This window comes from Anomaloglossus baeobatrachus, chromosome 2 (genome assembly GCF_048569485.1).
Source record: "Anomaloglossus baeobatrachus isolate aAnoBae1 chromosome 2, aAnoBae1.hap1, whole genome shotgun sequence".
Classification (NCBI taxonomy): Eukaryota; Metazoa; Chordata; class Amphibia; order Anura; family Aromobatidae; genus Anomaloglossus; species Anomaloglossus baeobatrachus.
Window position 1 is genome coordinate 538,537,410 of NC_134354.1, and position 12,726 is coordinate 538,550,135.

The following is a 12,726-nucleotide window of genomic DNA, read 5'->3' on the forward strand; positions in this document are numbered from 1 at the left end:
TCTGATGTAGCAGAGCTGCATGGGTTGAAGGAGAAAAAAGACAGAATACCAGGATCGTGGAGGGGTGAGAGGGAGTAATAAACATGGAGTCTCTAAGTGTGCCTGAGTATTTATTTCTATTAAAGTATTTTTTCTCTATGTGGTGTCTTTTTTTTAACCCTCTATTGGAGATTCTTAATGGCCGGGTCAAACTTGCCTGACATTAAGAATCTCTGGCTTAATACTAGCTAGTGAAACAAAGCTAGTATTAACCCATTATTACCCAGCAAGCCACCCGGCATCAGGGCAGCTGTAAGGGTTGGATACAGCGCCAGATGATGGCGCTTCTATGAAAATGCCATTTTCTGGGGCGGCTGCAGACTGGAATTCACAGCAGAGGGGTCAAGAAGCCTCGGGCCAACCTGTGCTGCGGATTCCAATCCCCAGCTGCCTAGTTATACTTGGCTGGATACAAAAATGGGGCGCAGCCCATGTCATTTTTTTTTAATTATTTCATGAAATTCATGAAATAATTGAAAAAGGGCTTCCCTATATTTTTAGTTCCCAGCCGGGTACAAATAGGCAGCTGGGGGTTGGGGGCAGCCGTACCTTCCTGCTGTACCTGGCTAGCATACAAAAATATGGCGACGCCCACGTCATTTTTTTGGTGGGCAAAAAACTCCTACATACAGTCCGGGATGGAGTATGATGAGCCTTGTAGTTCTGCAGCTGCTGTCTGCTCTCCTGCATACACTAGTGAATGGAGCATGCTGAGCCTTGTAGTTCTGCAGCTGCTGCCTCCTCTCCTGCATACACTAGTGAATGGAGCATGCTGTGCCTTTTAGTTCTGCTCCCCCTGTCTCTCCATCCAGCACACAGTCCTGGATGCAGCATGCTGATCCTTGTAGTTCTGCAGCTGCTGTCTGCTCTCCTCCATGCAGACAAACAGAAGCTGCAGAACTACAAGGCACAGCATACTCCATCCAGGACTGTATGCAGGAGTTATTTGCCCCCCCCCAAAAAAAATTACATGGGCTTCGCCTTGTTTTTGTATGCTAGCCAGGTACAGCAGGCAGCTACGGGCTGCCCCCAACCCCAAGCTGCCTATTTGTACCCGGCTGGGAACCAGAAAATATAGGAAAGCCCTTTTTTTTAATTATTTCGTGAATTTCATGAAATAATTAAAAAAAGAAGATGTGGGCTTCGCCCAATTTTTGTGTCCAGCCAGGTACAACTAGGCAGCTGGGGATTTGAATCTGCAGGGCAGGGTGCCCAAGCTTTCTGGGCACCCCTGCGGCGAATTGCAGTCCGCAGCCGCCCCAAAAAATGGCGCTTTCATAAAAGCGCCATCTTCTGGCGCTGTATCCAACTCTTCCAACTGCTCTGGTGACAGGTGGCTTGCTGGGTAATAATGAGGTTAGGGCTAGCTGTATATTATCAACTGGCCCTAAGCCCGAAATTCATGGTGTCACGCCAATATTAGACATGGCCACCATGAATTTCTAGTAATGGTTAAAAAAAAACACAACACACAGAAAAATATTTTTATTAGAAATAAAACACAACACAATTAGCGACTCAATCTTTATTGAAATAAAGAACCCCCCTCCACAGTAATCCTGGGTCAAGGGTCCTGCACCGTCCAATCCGGATCCAATATCATCTGATCGGTTTGCTGGAAGGCAAAGCGGTCAGATGATGTGTCAGGTTGCAGGGCCTGAATCACATGACACAGCAGCTGATTGTATAAACGGCTTTTATACAATCAGCTGATGCATCAGTGTAAAAAAACCAAAACAAACTACACACTTCTGTGCAGACTCCTGTCCGACAGCAGCAGCTGATAGTTTAGCCGGCAGGGCGGTAAAAAGCCAGCCTCACCGCTCGACTTATAGTGTCAGCTGATTTCATCAGGTGACCACATCAGCTGATTATCGCCAGGTCTGAGAGAGAGAAAAAAGAGAGAGAATAGAGCGAGAAAATAGAGAGAGAAAAGAGAAGAAAGAGAGGGAGAGAAAAGAGAGAGAAAAGAGAGAGAAAATAGGGAGAGAAAAGAGAAGAGAGAGAGGGAGAGAAAAGAGAGAGAAAAGAGAAAATAGAGAGAGAAGAAAGAGAGAAAAGAGAGAGAAAGAAAGAGAGAAAGAGGGAGAAAGAAAGAGAGAAAGAGAGAGAAAGAGAAATAGAGAGAAAAAGAGAGAAATAGAGAGAAAAAGAGAGAAAGAGAGAGAAAAAGAGAAAAGAGAAAAAGAGAGAGAGAAAGAAAGAGAAAAAGAGAGAGAAAAAGAGAGAGAAAGAGAGAGAGAAAGAAAGAGAGAGACAAATATAGAAAAAGAGAAAAAGAGAGAGAGAGGGAAAGAAAGAGAGAGGAGAGAGAGAGGAGAGAGAAGAGAGAAAGAAGAGGAGAGAAGAGAGAGAGAGAGGAGAGAGAGAAGAGAGAGAGAAGAGAGAGAGGAGAGAGAAAGAGAGAGAGAGAGAGGAGAGAGCAATGCAGCCTCATTCCGTGAACTGCTCCGATTTTAGAGGTTTGTCCCGCGGCTCACAGCTGATGTCTGGCTCCTCCCCTCAGTGCATAATTAAATTAAAATTAAATTATAATTATAAATAAATAATAATTATAATTTAAAATAAATTTTTTACTGGGACAGCCATGACTCAAACTTGTGAAGTACTCTCTTTAGGCGGCATCTCTACCCATTGAGCCACTGCCTTTAATGAAAAGCATTGGAATATTTGGTAATCTTGACCTCTGTATTGAAGAGAGAGCGAGATCATACGCAGGCACTACCTGAGTGAAGTCTCCGGTGACAGCACGGCTCATTCATTGCTACGTGGATCTGACACAGAGCGCTCGTGTGCTACGGCGTTCCCTGTCAGTTTCATGTAGCAGAGCTGAAAGCGTCATGTGGATTACTTTGGACCTGGATTGTTGTTTGGGGATTAATAAATAGGTAAATGAGGGTGTTTTTTTGTCTTTTATTCCAAATAAAGGATTTTTAGTTGTGTGTGTTTATTTACTTTCACTTACAGGTTAATCATGGAAGGTATCTCGGGGAGACGCCTGCCATGATTAACACCCTTATTACCCCGATTGCCACCGCACCAGGGCAATTCAGGATGAGCTGGGTAGAGTGCCGGAACTGTCACATTTAATGGATGCGGCAATTCCGGGCGGCTGCTGGGTGATATTGTTAGGGTGGTGGGCTCCCCATAACGTGGTGCTCCCCATCCTGACAATACTAGCCTTCAGCCATGTGGCTTTATCCTGGCTGGTATCAAAATTGGGGGGAACCGCAGGTTTTTTTATTATTATTATTATTTATTTATTTTACTGCACAATATAGACCCGCCCACCGGCGGCTGTGATTGGTTGTAGTGAGACAGCTGTCACTCATCGTGGGGGCTGTCTGACTGCAACCAATCATGGGCGCCGGTGGGTTGGGAAAGCAGGGAATACCAGATTGAGTAACGAGCGGCAGCCATTTTCAAAAGAGGAAAAGCCGCCGCAGCTTTGTGACAGCCGTGCAGTGCCGCGCCCGTGACCGGTGAGTAGGAAAGAGAGAGGGATTGTGCTGGGGACGCAGGACACATGCAGATATGCAACGTGCACACATAGCCTTACTGTGTAAAGCCACGCTTTTGGTGATCGAACCGTTATCGAACGGTAACTCGAACTGCCGAGCTTGAAGCAAATCGTTCGAGTTTGTCGAACGACTCGAACACCACCCAAAATCACTCGAATTTGAAATTGGCGAACCATTCGAATTGAACATCGCTCAACTCTAGTGGTCACATCGGTAGCATTTACTGGGAAGCCGAAGAAGATAACAGAGTCCACACACCCAGCCCAGGAACTCCCTATTAATGCCACAGGGGTCCTGGGGTATGCTGTCCGTGCGTGTAGGAGGCACAACCGGACAGGTGGCGCTGCAGCCGCAGCCCAGTCAATGCCACTGGGCTGCTGCAGCAAGACTGTAACAGCAGGAGAGAAGCACGACGCCTGACCCTGATGTGGGGAGCCATGAATCTTGGCCTGACAGGCACCGTTTGCCTAACCCTACCTATTGCTTCTAAACAAAGGCTTATGCCGCAATGGGCTCTAACATTGAGGTGTGCTCTGTCTGAGCAAAGGTAAAGACTGCACACCTCCATGTTGTCTCCAGCCTTTTTTATAACCTGGGTCCGCCCCAAACCCAGGGTGGACTACAATGGCACCTCCTAGGGTCAATTGCGGAGTGCCACATCAGCAGAGACGTCACAAGCAGCGCTGCACTTAAGCAGGCTTTACACGCTGTGATCTCGCTAGCGAGATCGCAAGCGATTATACCCGCCCTCGTCGGTTGTGCGACACGGGCAAATCGCTGCCTGTGCCGCACAACCTTGCTGAACCCCGTCATACGGACTTACCTTCCCTGCGACGTCGCTCTGGCTGGCAAACCGCCTTCTTTCTAAGAGGGCGGTTCGTGAGGCATCACAGCAACGTCACACGGCAGGCGTCCAATAGAAGCGGAGGGGCGGAGATGAGTGGGACGCAACATCCCGCCCACCTCCTTCCTTCCTCATTGCCGGTGGACACAGGTAAGGAGATGTTCGTCGCTCCTGCGGCGTCACACATAGCAATGTGTGGTGCCGTAGAAACAAGGAACAACATCGCTAATAAGCAGAAAACAATTTTTTGTTTCAGGAAGACCTCTCCGCGGCAAATGATTTTGACCGCTTTTGAGATCGTTTCAGGTCGCTCATAAGTGTCACACACTGCAATATCGTTAATGACGCCGGATGTGCTTCACAAACACCGTGACCCCGACAATAATTCCTTAACAATATTGCAGCATGTAAAGCGGCCTTTAGGCTCTGGCTGGGGTTAATCATCACACGCATGCGCACTAGCCGCCTCTCCACACTTAGACGTAGAGGAGAAAGCAGCCAGCTGAACAACCCAAGGCACGGCCAAAAACAGCGGCCGGCGCCTGGGCAGAACTGGAACCACAGCAGGCAGCTTGCGGCTATGGCGGCACCAATTTGTAACAGGGTTATTGACAGCTGTGATTTGTCAAACATCCTAGCTGCCAGCAAGTCCTTGATTAGTAATGGGAGGCATTTATGAGACACCTCCCATTAGTAATACTGTAAAACAGAAACACAGAAAAAATACTTTATTTGAAATAAAATACACACTTCCTGTTTTTCCCCTTTATTAACCCCCAAAACACCTTTGTAGATTCAACACTTACAGACACAACCAGGCAAAAAAGTTTATTTGAATACACACTCCCCCACACTCCCACGTTCACCAATTTATTGGATAGAAAAAATCCTCAACTTTCCGATGTAATCCAATTGGTAGATATACACTCCCCCACGCCTCCTCTTTTACAAAGTTATTAAATAAAATGATATCCTGGAAGTTCTGACGTAATCTACTGGAGTAATGTTCCACAATGCCCATCGATACCTATGGAGCTGCATTCTTAGAATGTTCTCAAAATGAAGCTCCTTAGGTAAATGCCAGTTAGCAGCAGGCACGGAATTGCTCACAAGCAGTGGCATCAGTAACTCAGAGAACTGAAAGACTTCTCCAAAAAAGAATGGATGAAAATCCCTCAAACAAGGATTGAAAGACTTTTCACTAGCTACCAAAAGGGTTTACAAGCTGTTATACTTGCCAAAGGGGGTGCTACTATGTACTAATCATGCAGGGTGCTCAAACGTTTGCATCAGCCCATTTTTCCATTTTCTTATTTTAAAAATATAAAAGACAGAAATATCTTGTTTTCCCCTAAAATACAAAGGTCATCTTTAATGTTATGCCTTTTAAGAATCATTTCATCTTTACCTTTCTTAACTGTTAACAATTAGAGATGAGCAACCCCCCTAGAGTTCGAGTTCGGTTCGTCGAACGGTGCCCCGTTCAACGAACCGTTCGACGAACCATTCGACGAATTTCTCGAACCCCATAGGAAACAATGGGAGGCAATCACAAACACCTAAAAACACCTGGAAAACACCCTCAAAGGTGTCCAAAAGGTGACAAACAACTCCCAAGACAACACAAACACATGGGAAAGTGACAAGGACATATACTCCTGTGAAAACAAAACAGCTGGACGAGGAAAAAGAGGACGAGGCACAGGTATAGGCATGGCATGCCCTTCTAAAATCATGTAAAACACAGCAAGCGGACTCTAAGCAGAGTCTCCCTTTTAATTCCAGAAATTGGGCCACACAGACACTCCTTCAGTGGCAGCACTTGTGCCCCTGTTGTATACTTCACAGGTAGATTTGCATCAAGAATATTCAAAAATACGCCAGCCTTAGCTGTCCCCAGGATGAAACAGGGCTAGGTAGCAAAGTCTTTGCTGAACCATAACTTGTTCATCTTGGCTCGTTTTTAAAAACACAGCAAGAGTTACTCCAAGCGGAGTCTCCCTTTTTTCCAAAAATTGGGCCCCACAGACACCACTTCAGTGGCATCACTTGTGCCCCTGTTGTACACTTCACAGGTAGATTTGCATCAAGCACATTCCAAAATACGCCAGCCTTAACTGTCCCCAGGATGACACCGGGATAGGTAGCAAAGTCCTTGCTGAACCATGACTTGTTCATCTTGGCTCATTTTTAAAAACACAGCAAGGGTTACTCAAAGCAGAGTCTTCCTTTTTTCCAAAAATTGGGCCACACATACACCCCTTCAGTGGCATCACTTGTGCCCCAGTTGCAAACTTGACAGGTACATTTGCATCAAGCACATCCCAAATCAACAAGCCTTTACTCTCCCCAGGATGACACAGGGGTAGTAAAGTCCTTGCGGATCCTTGACTTGTTCATCTTGATGAACGTTAGTCTGTCCACATTGTCACTGGACAGACGCATGCGCCTATCTGTCAGCACACACCCAGCAGCACTGAAAACACGTTCTGAGACAACACTGGCAGCTGGATACAACAAGATCTCCAAGGCGTAAGTGGAGAGCTCAGGTCATTTTTCAAGATTTGAAGCCCAAAATGAGCAAGGCTCCAGTTGCAAAGTCTTGGCATCGATGTTCATTTGGAGATACTCCTGTATCATCCTCTGCAGCCATTGACTATGTGTCAGACTTCTTGTCTCTGTTGGCCTTGCAAAGGATGGTCTAAAAAAATTATGAAACGATTCAATAAAATTGCTGTTACCAGCAATAGATACGGTGCTGCTGGTACAGTTAGACTGTTGATGAGGAGACAGTCTTATGTTTGTCAAGTTACAACTGGGAGATTCACTCCGTGCACCACTGGTGTTTGGTTGAAAAGCCGAGCTAAGATTGAGTAACAGCTTCTGCTGATACTCCTGCATATGTGCGTCCCTTTCTATGGCTGGAAATATTTCACAAAATTTGGACTTGTACCGGGGATCTAATAATGTGGCAACCCAGAAGTTATCATCACTTCTAATTTTGACAATCCGAGGGTCATGTTGTAGGTAGTGCAGCAAGAAGGCGCTCATGTGTCTTGCACATCCATGCGGACCATGTCCTTGCTGTGTTTCTGGCATAGAGTTGCTAACCGTTCTTTCTTCCTCTGACATCTCCCCACAACCTCTTTCAACTGAAAATTGACCAAGGTCTCCCTCATTTGCTGAGTCTTCCATGTCCATGGACAGTTCTTTCTCCATTTCTTCATGTTCTCCTGCACCTTCCCCAACATTTTGCCTGCTACCATGCACCCTTGTTGATCCCTTTCCTTCATCGTCCCATGCCTGCCGCCTTGGTGATGATGAACATCTGGACCTTGGTGATGTTGTTATCCCTTGCGCATATGAATCCTCCTGTACTTCCTCCCCTTCCTGTTGTCCCACCACCTGACTCCGAATAGTGTTTAGCGTGTGCTCCAGCATGAAAATGACTGGAATTGTCATGCTGATAATGGCATTGTCAGCGCTAAACATATTCGTCGCCATGTCGAAACTGTGCAGAAGGGAGCATAGGTCCTTGATCTGAGACCACTCCATCAGGGTGATCTTCCCCACCTCTGCATCTCATTGGCCCAGGCTATACGTCATGACGTATTGCACCAGTGCTCAGCGGTGCTGCCACAGTCGCTGTAACATGTGGAGAGTCAAATTCCAGCATGTCGGCTCATCGCATTTCAGGCGAGTAACCAGCAGGCCGAAAGACTTCTGGAGCAATGCAAGTCGGTCAGCTGCGGCGGTTGAACGGCGGAAGTGAGCAGACAGTTTTCGTGCCCTGTGCAGAAGGCCATCTAGGCCGGGATAGTGTGATAAAATTTGCTGGACAACAAGGTTCAACATGTGAGCCATACAAGGCACGTGTGTCACCTTGCCCAGGCAAAGGGCCGCACCCAGGTTTGCAGTATTGTCGCACACGGCCTTACGAGTCTGCAGGTTGAGTGGAGACAACCATTTACGAAACTCGGACCGCAGAGCTGCCCACAACTCAGCCGCTGAGTGACTCCTATTTCCAAGACATTTCAAGCTAAAGACCACCTAATGCAGTTGGGCTCTGCTGCCAGCATAGTAAGGAGGTGTGCGTGATTCCTTGTGCGCAGTTACAACACTGGTGGCCTGACCAGGCAGGCTTGGGGTGGAGGTGGAGGACCCAGATGAGGTTGAGTATAAAGAAGCGTTGGAGGAACTTCAACATACAGAGGATTGACGCACAAAACGTGGGGATGGCAAGACTTGTTCAGCAGACCCTTCTCCATCTATCACCATAGTTACCCAGTGCCCAGTCTGCAACATGTAACACCCCCTGTCCTTGCTTACTGGTCCAAGTATCGGTGGTGAAATGCACCCGTTCACACACAGAGTTTCTCAAGGAAGCGGTGATGTTGTGTGCGACATGCTGGTGTAGCGCAGGCACACCTTTCTTAGAGAAGTAGTGGCGACTGGGCATCTGGTACTGGGGCACAGCAACGGACATAAGTTCTCTAAAATCCTGTGTGTCCACCAGGCGGAAAGGCAGCATTTCGGTAGCCAAGAGCTTACAGAGGGATAACGTCAACCTCTTAGCTTTGTCATGGGTCACAGGAAATGGCCTTTTATTTGTCCACATATGAGAAACAGAGATCTGGCTGCTGTGTGGAGACGGTGGTGAGTAGTGTGCCCCTGGAAAAATGCAGGTTTGTGAGGAAAGTGCAGGCGGAGACATGATGTTGCCTTCATCCAAAGTTGGTGCTATCGATATTTGAGAGAGCTGTACACCCGAACTTGTTTCCCCTTCCAAACCAACTGACGACCTACCAAGAAAACTGCCTGTTGCGGTTACAGTGGTGGAAGGTGTGCGTGGATAACCAGGTGTGACAGCTGTCCCCACAGTCATAGAATATGAAGAGCGCGCAGATGTACTGGAAGGGGCAGGCGGTGGTTAGCCCGCTACGCTAGGACGCATTGCAACACAGTGAGCTTCCCACTGGGAATTATGCTTGGTTTTCATGTGACGATTAATTGAAGTTGTCAAACTGGTGAGTTTTTTGCCTCTACTTACAGATTCCCGACAAATTTTACAGATCACATGATTTGGGAGATCCTTTGCAAGGTCAAAAAAGGACCAGGCTAGGCAAGGCTTAGAGGACATGTGACCTGCAGAGCCACCCCGACTTGTGCTCAGAGGGAGAGTGGTGGCTGAGGATGCAGTTGTAGACGTGCTATCAGTACTCCGACTCTGTCCAGGAAGGCGCAAGGTAACTTCGTCGTCAGTTGCATCCTCCTCCACCGCCTCTGTTGACCTCCTCAAGTGCCTGACTGTGGGTTGACAGTAAGTGGGATCTAGAACTTCATCATCAAGCGTTGTGTTTGCACTCCCCTCGCCCTCAAACCTAGTCTCTTCCTGCCCTGACCGAATATTTAAGTTGTCATCCCAATCTGGTATCTGCACTTCATCGTCATCAGTATGTTCCTCATTGTCTCCACCAACAGGTGTCACAGTTTATGAATGAGGGTCTACATTATGCTCAGAAACTTGGTCATCAGGGCCTGAATCTAAGTCACAAAGCTTCTGGGCATCACTGCAGACCATTTCCTGGTCTGTACTCACTGTAGCTTGGGAGCAGACCTCTGATTCCCAGGCTATAGTGTGACTGAACAGCTCTGCAGACTCAGCCATCTCTGTTACACCATACTGTGCAGGGCAGGTGGAGACTTGAGAGCTGGGAGAAAGCAAGTGTGATTGGGATGACAACTCAGAGGACTGTTTTTTTTTATGTGGTAGTTGAGGTGGAGGAGATGGCACTTGTTGGAGCACTTAAGATCCATTCAAGCATGTTCTTTTTTTGGGCATCATATACCTTTCTTACAAGTGTTCGGGTCCGTAAAAAAGGGAGCACATCGGATTGTCCATGGAAAGTAGTAGACATCTTACTTTTGCTGGAAGATGTCCTATCTTCAGCAGATGTTAATGTAGCTTTGCCATCTTCCCCACGGACACAAACTTTTTTTCCTTTTCCAACACGCCTGTTCCCCTTTCCTCCAGCATCTGTCCTTTTGCCACTCATTTTGTTAGTGACAAGATTAGCCACTTAAATTGTGGTAGCAAAAATTGAGAGGTGGTGTAGATTGCAGAGGTGGTCTAGCTTTATTGACAGCTGAAAAACCAACACTGACTATCCCTGACAATGCAACTATGGCCCTAAAACTGGCAGCACTGTTTGCTATTAAAAGAGCGTAGCAAAATTTGCATGAGGGTAGAATGCAGAGGTGGTGGAACTTGCTTAGCACCAGTGGAACACTAATTTAGTATAGCAGACACTGTTTGGATGCCACTAAGTTTCAGCACTGTTTGCTATTAAAATAGCATAGCAAACATGGGCAAGGGGGTAGAATGCAGAGGTGCTGGAACTTGCTTGGCACCAGTGGTACACTAATGGAGTGTAACAGCCACTTTTTGGATGCCACTAACTTTCAGCACTGTTTGCTATAAAAATAGCGTAGCAAAATGTGCATGGGGGTAAATGCAGAGGTGGTGAGACTTACTTGGCACAAATGGGACACTAAATTAGCATAGCAGACACTTTGTGGATGCCACTAAGTTTCAGCACTGTTTGCTATAAAAATAGCATAGCAAAATGTGCATAAGGATAGAATGCAGAGGTGGTGGGACTTGCTTGGCACATGTGGCACACTAAATTAGTATAGCAGACACTTTGTGGATGCCACTAAGTTTCAGCACTTTTTGCTATAAAAATAGCTAAGCAAAATGTGAATGAGGGTAGAATGCAGAGGTGGTGGGACTTGCTTGGCACAAGTGGGACACTAAATTAGTATAGCAGACACTTTTTGGATGCCACTAACTTTCAGCACTGTTTGCTATAAAAATAGCGTTGCAAAAGTGGGCAGGTGGGTACAGTGGTGGGTTCTGTGGGTCAGTGGACAGGAAAGGAAGCTTCACTTTCTATCCCTCCTAATGATGAAATGCAGCAAGGAATTCCCTGAGCTTAGGTACACAGACGCTATCTAAAGCTGTATACAGCGTTTCCACGGACCTGCCTGTCATCTATAGCTCTGAGCCCCAGGAAATCAGCCTTAAAAAGGCTGAAATAAACTTCTGTCCCTAATCTGTACAGTGCTGTGTGTGTAGCGTACACAGCAGGAGCGGCGACAGGAGCTGCGTGAGCGGTGACTGTCACCCACACACAGAAGGCAGAAATGGCGCTGTGAGGGAAAATGGCTGTATTTATAATGCAAGGACATGTGACATTCACAGCCTATGACACATGCCTTTGCTTGTCTCGCAAAAAGTCCACTTAGCTGTGTGTGTTTCTGGGATTGGCTGACATGCTGGCCCACCCCCATTGCACGCGCGCTTAGGAAAAAAAAAATGGCGATCGCCATTTTCCCAGCAGCACAGATCTAAATGCGTCCCCCCGCACACTATACGCTGAAATTTGATAATAGTGTGAATCACAGAGTGACTCACACTATTACAGTGAAAAGCCAGGTAGTAACTAGCTAGGCTTTTTGCTGATCAAACCGTTATCGAACGTAACTCGAGCTGTCGAGCTTTTAGCAAAAAAACTCACGTTCGAGTTTGATCTGGAACACCCCCCAAAATCACTCGAACATGAAATTGGAGAACCTCGAACATCGCTCATCTCTATTAACAATAACAGTAATGTTGACCAGGGGTGCCCAAAATTTGTATGCCACTGTATGGGGTGACTTAGGAGACAACTTTTAATTAAGTGGGAAATAAAGAAGCATTATTGTTATAGGTGCACTGAGTATATTGTAATTGTGAAATGGGCATGCTGGGTGAATTATTACTTTCTAGAGGGCAAAATGTGGGCACTGTTTTCTAAGGCACTTCACAAGGCATTCAAATTCTTAATAATGGAGCAATTTTCAAGCATTGGGGAGCTCGGACATGCTCAATACTCAATCAACCATCCCTAGTGTTTGAGCGCCATGCTCGTGTCCCATTCTGTTTTTCAGCCATGAAGAATGCAGGGATTGCCTGCCAATCATGGTTATGCTGTTGACATATTGGCTACTGATATTAGCGTTATTGGCCAGATGCATCGCATCATCTGTAGATATGAGTGATCCTGATCGGCAAAGATTGTAAAATGTTAAAAGTCGTAAAATTTTTGACCGGATCGGATCAGGATCGGACATCCGAACATTTACTGCTAAAGTCAATTATCTTGCAAAGGATCGTTAAATGTTCCAATGGCAAAAATCATCCATCATGTCAAGTATTGGCATGGCTGTATTTGGACACTGTAAAAAAAAGGGTGCAAAAGGATTAAAGTAGTGTATATT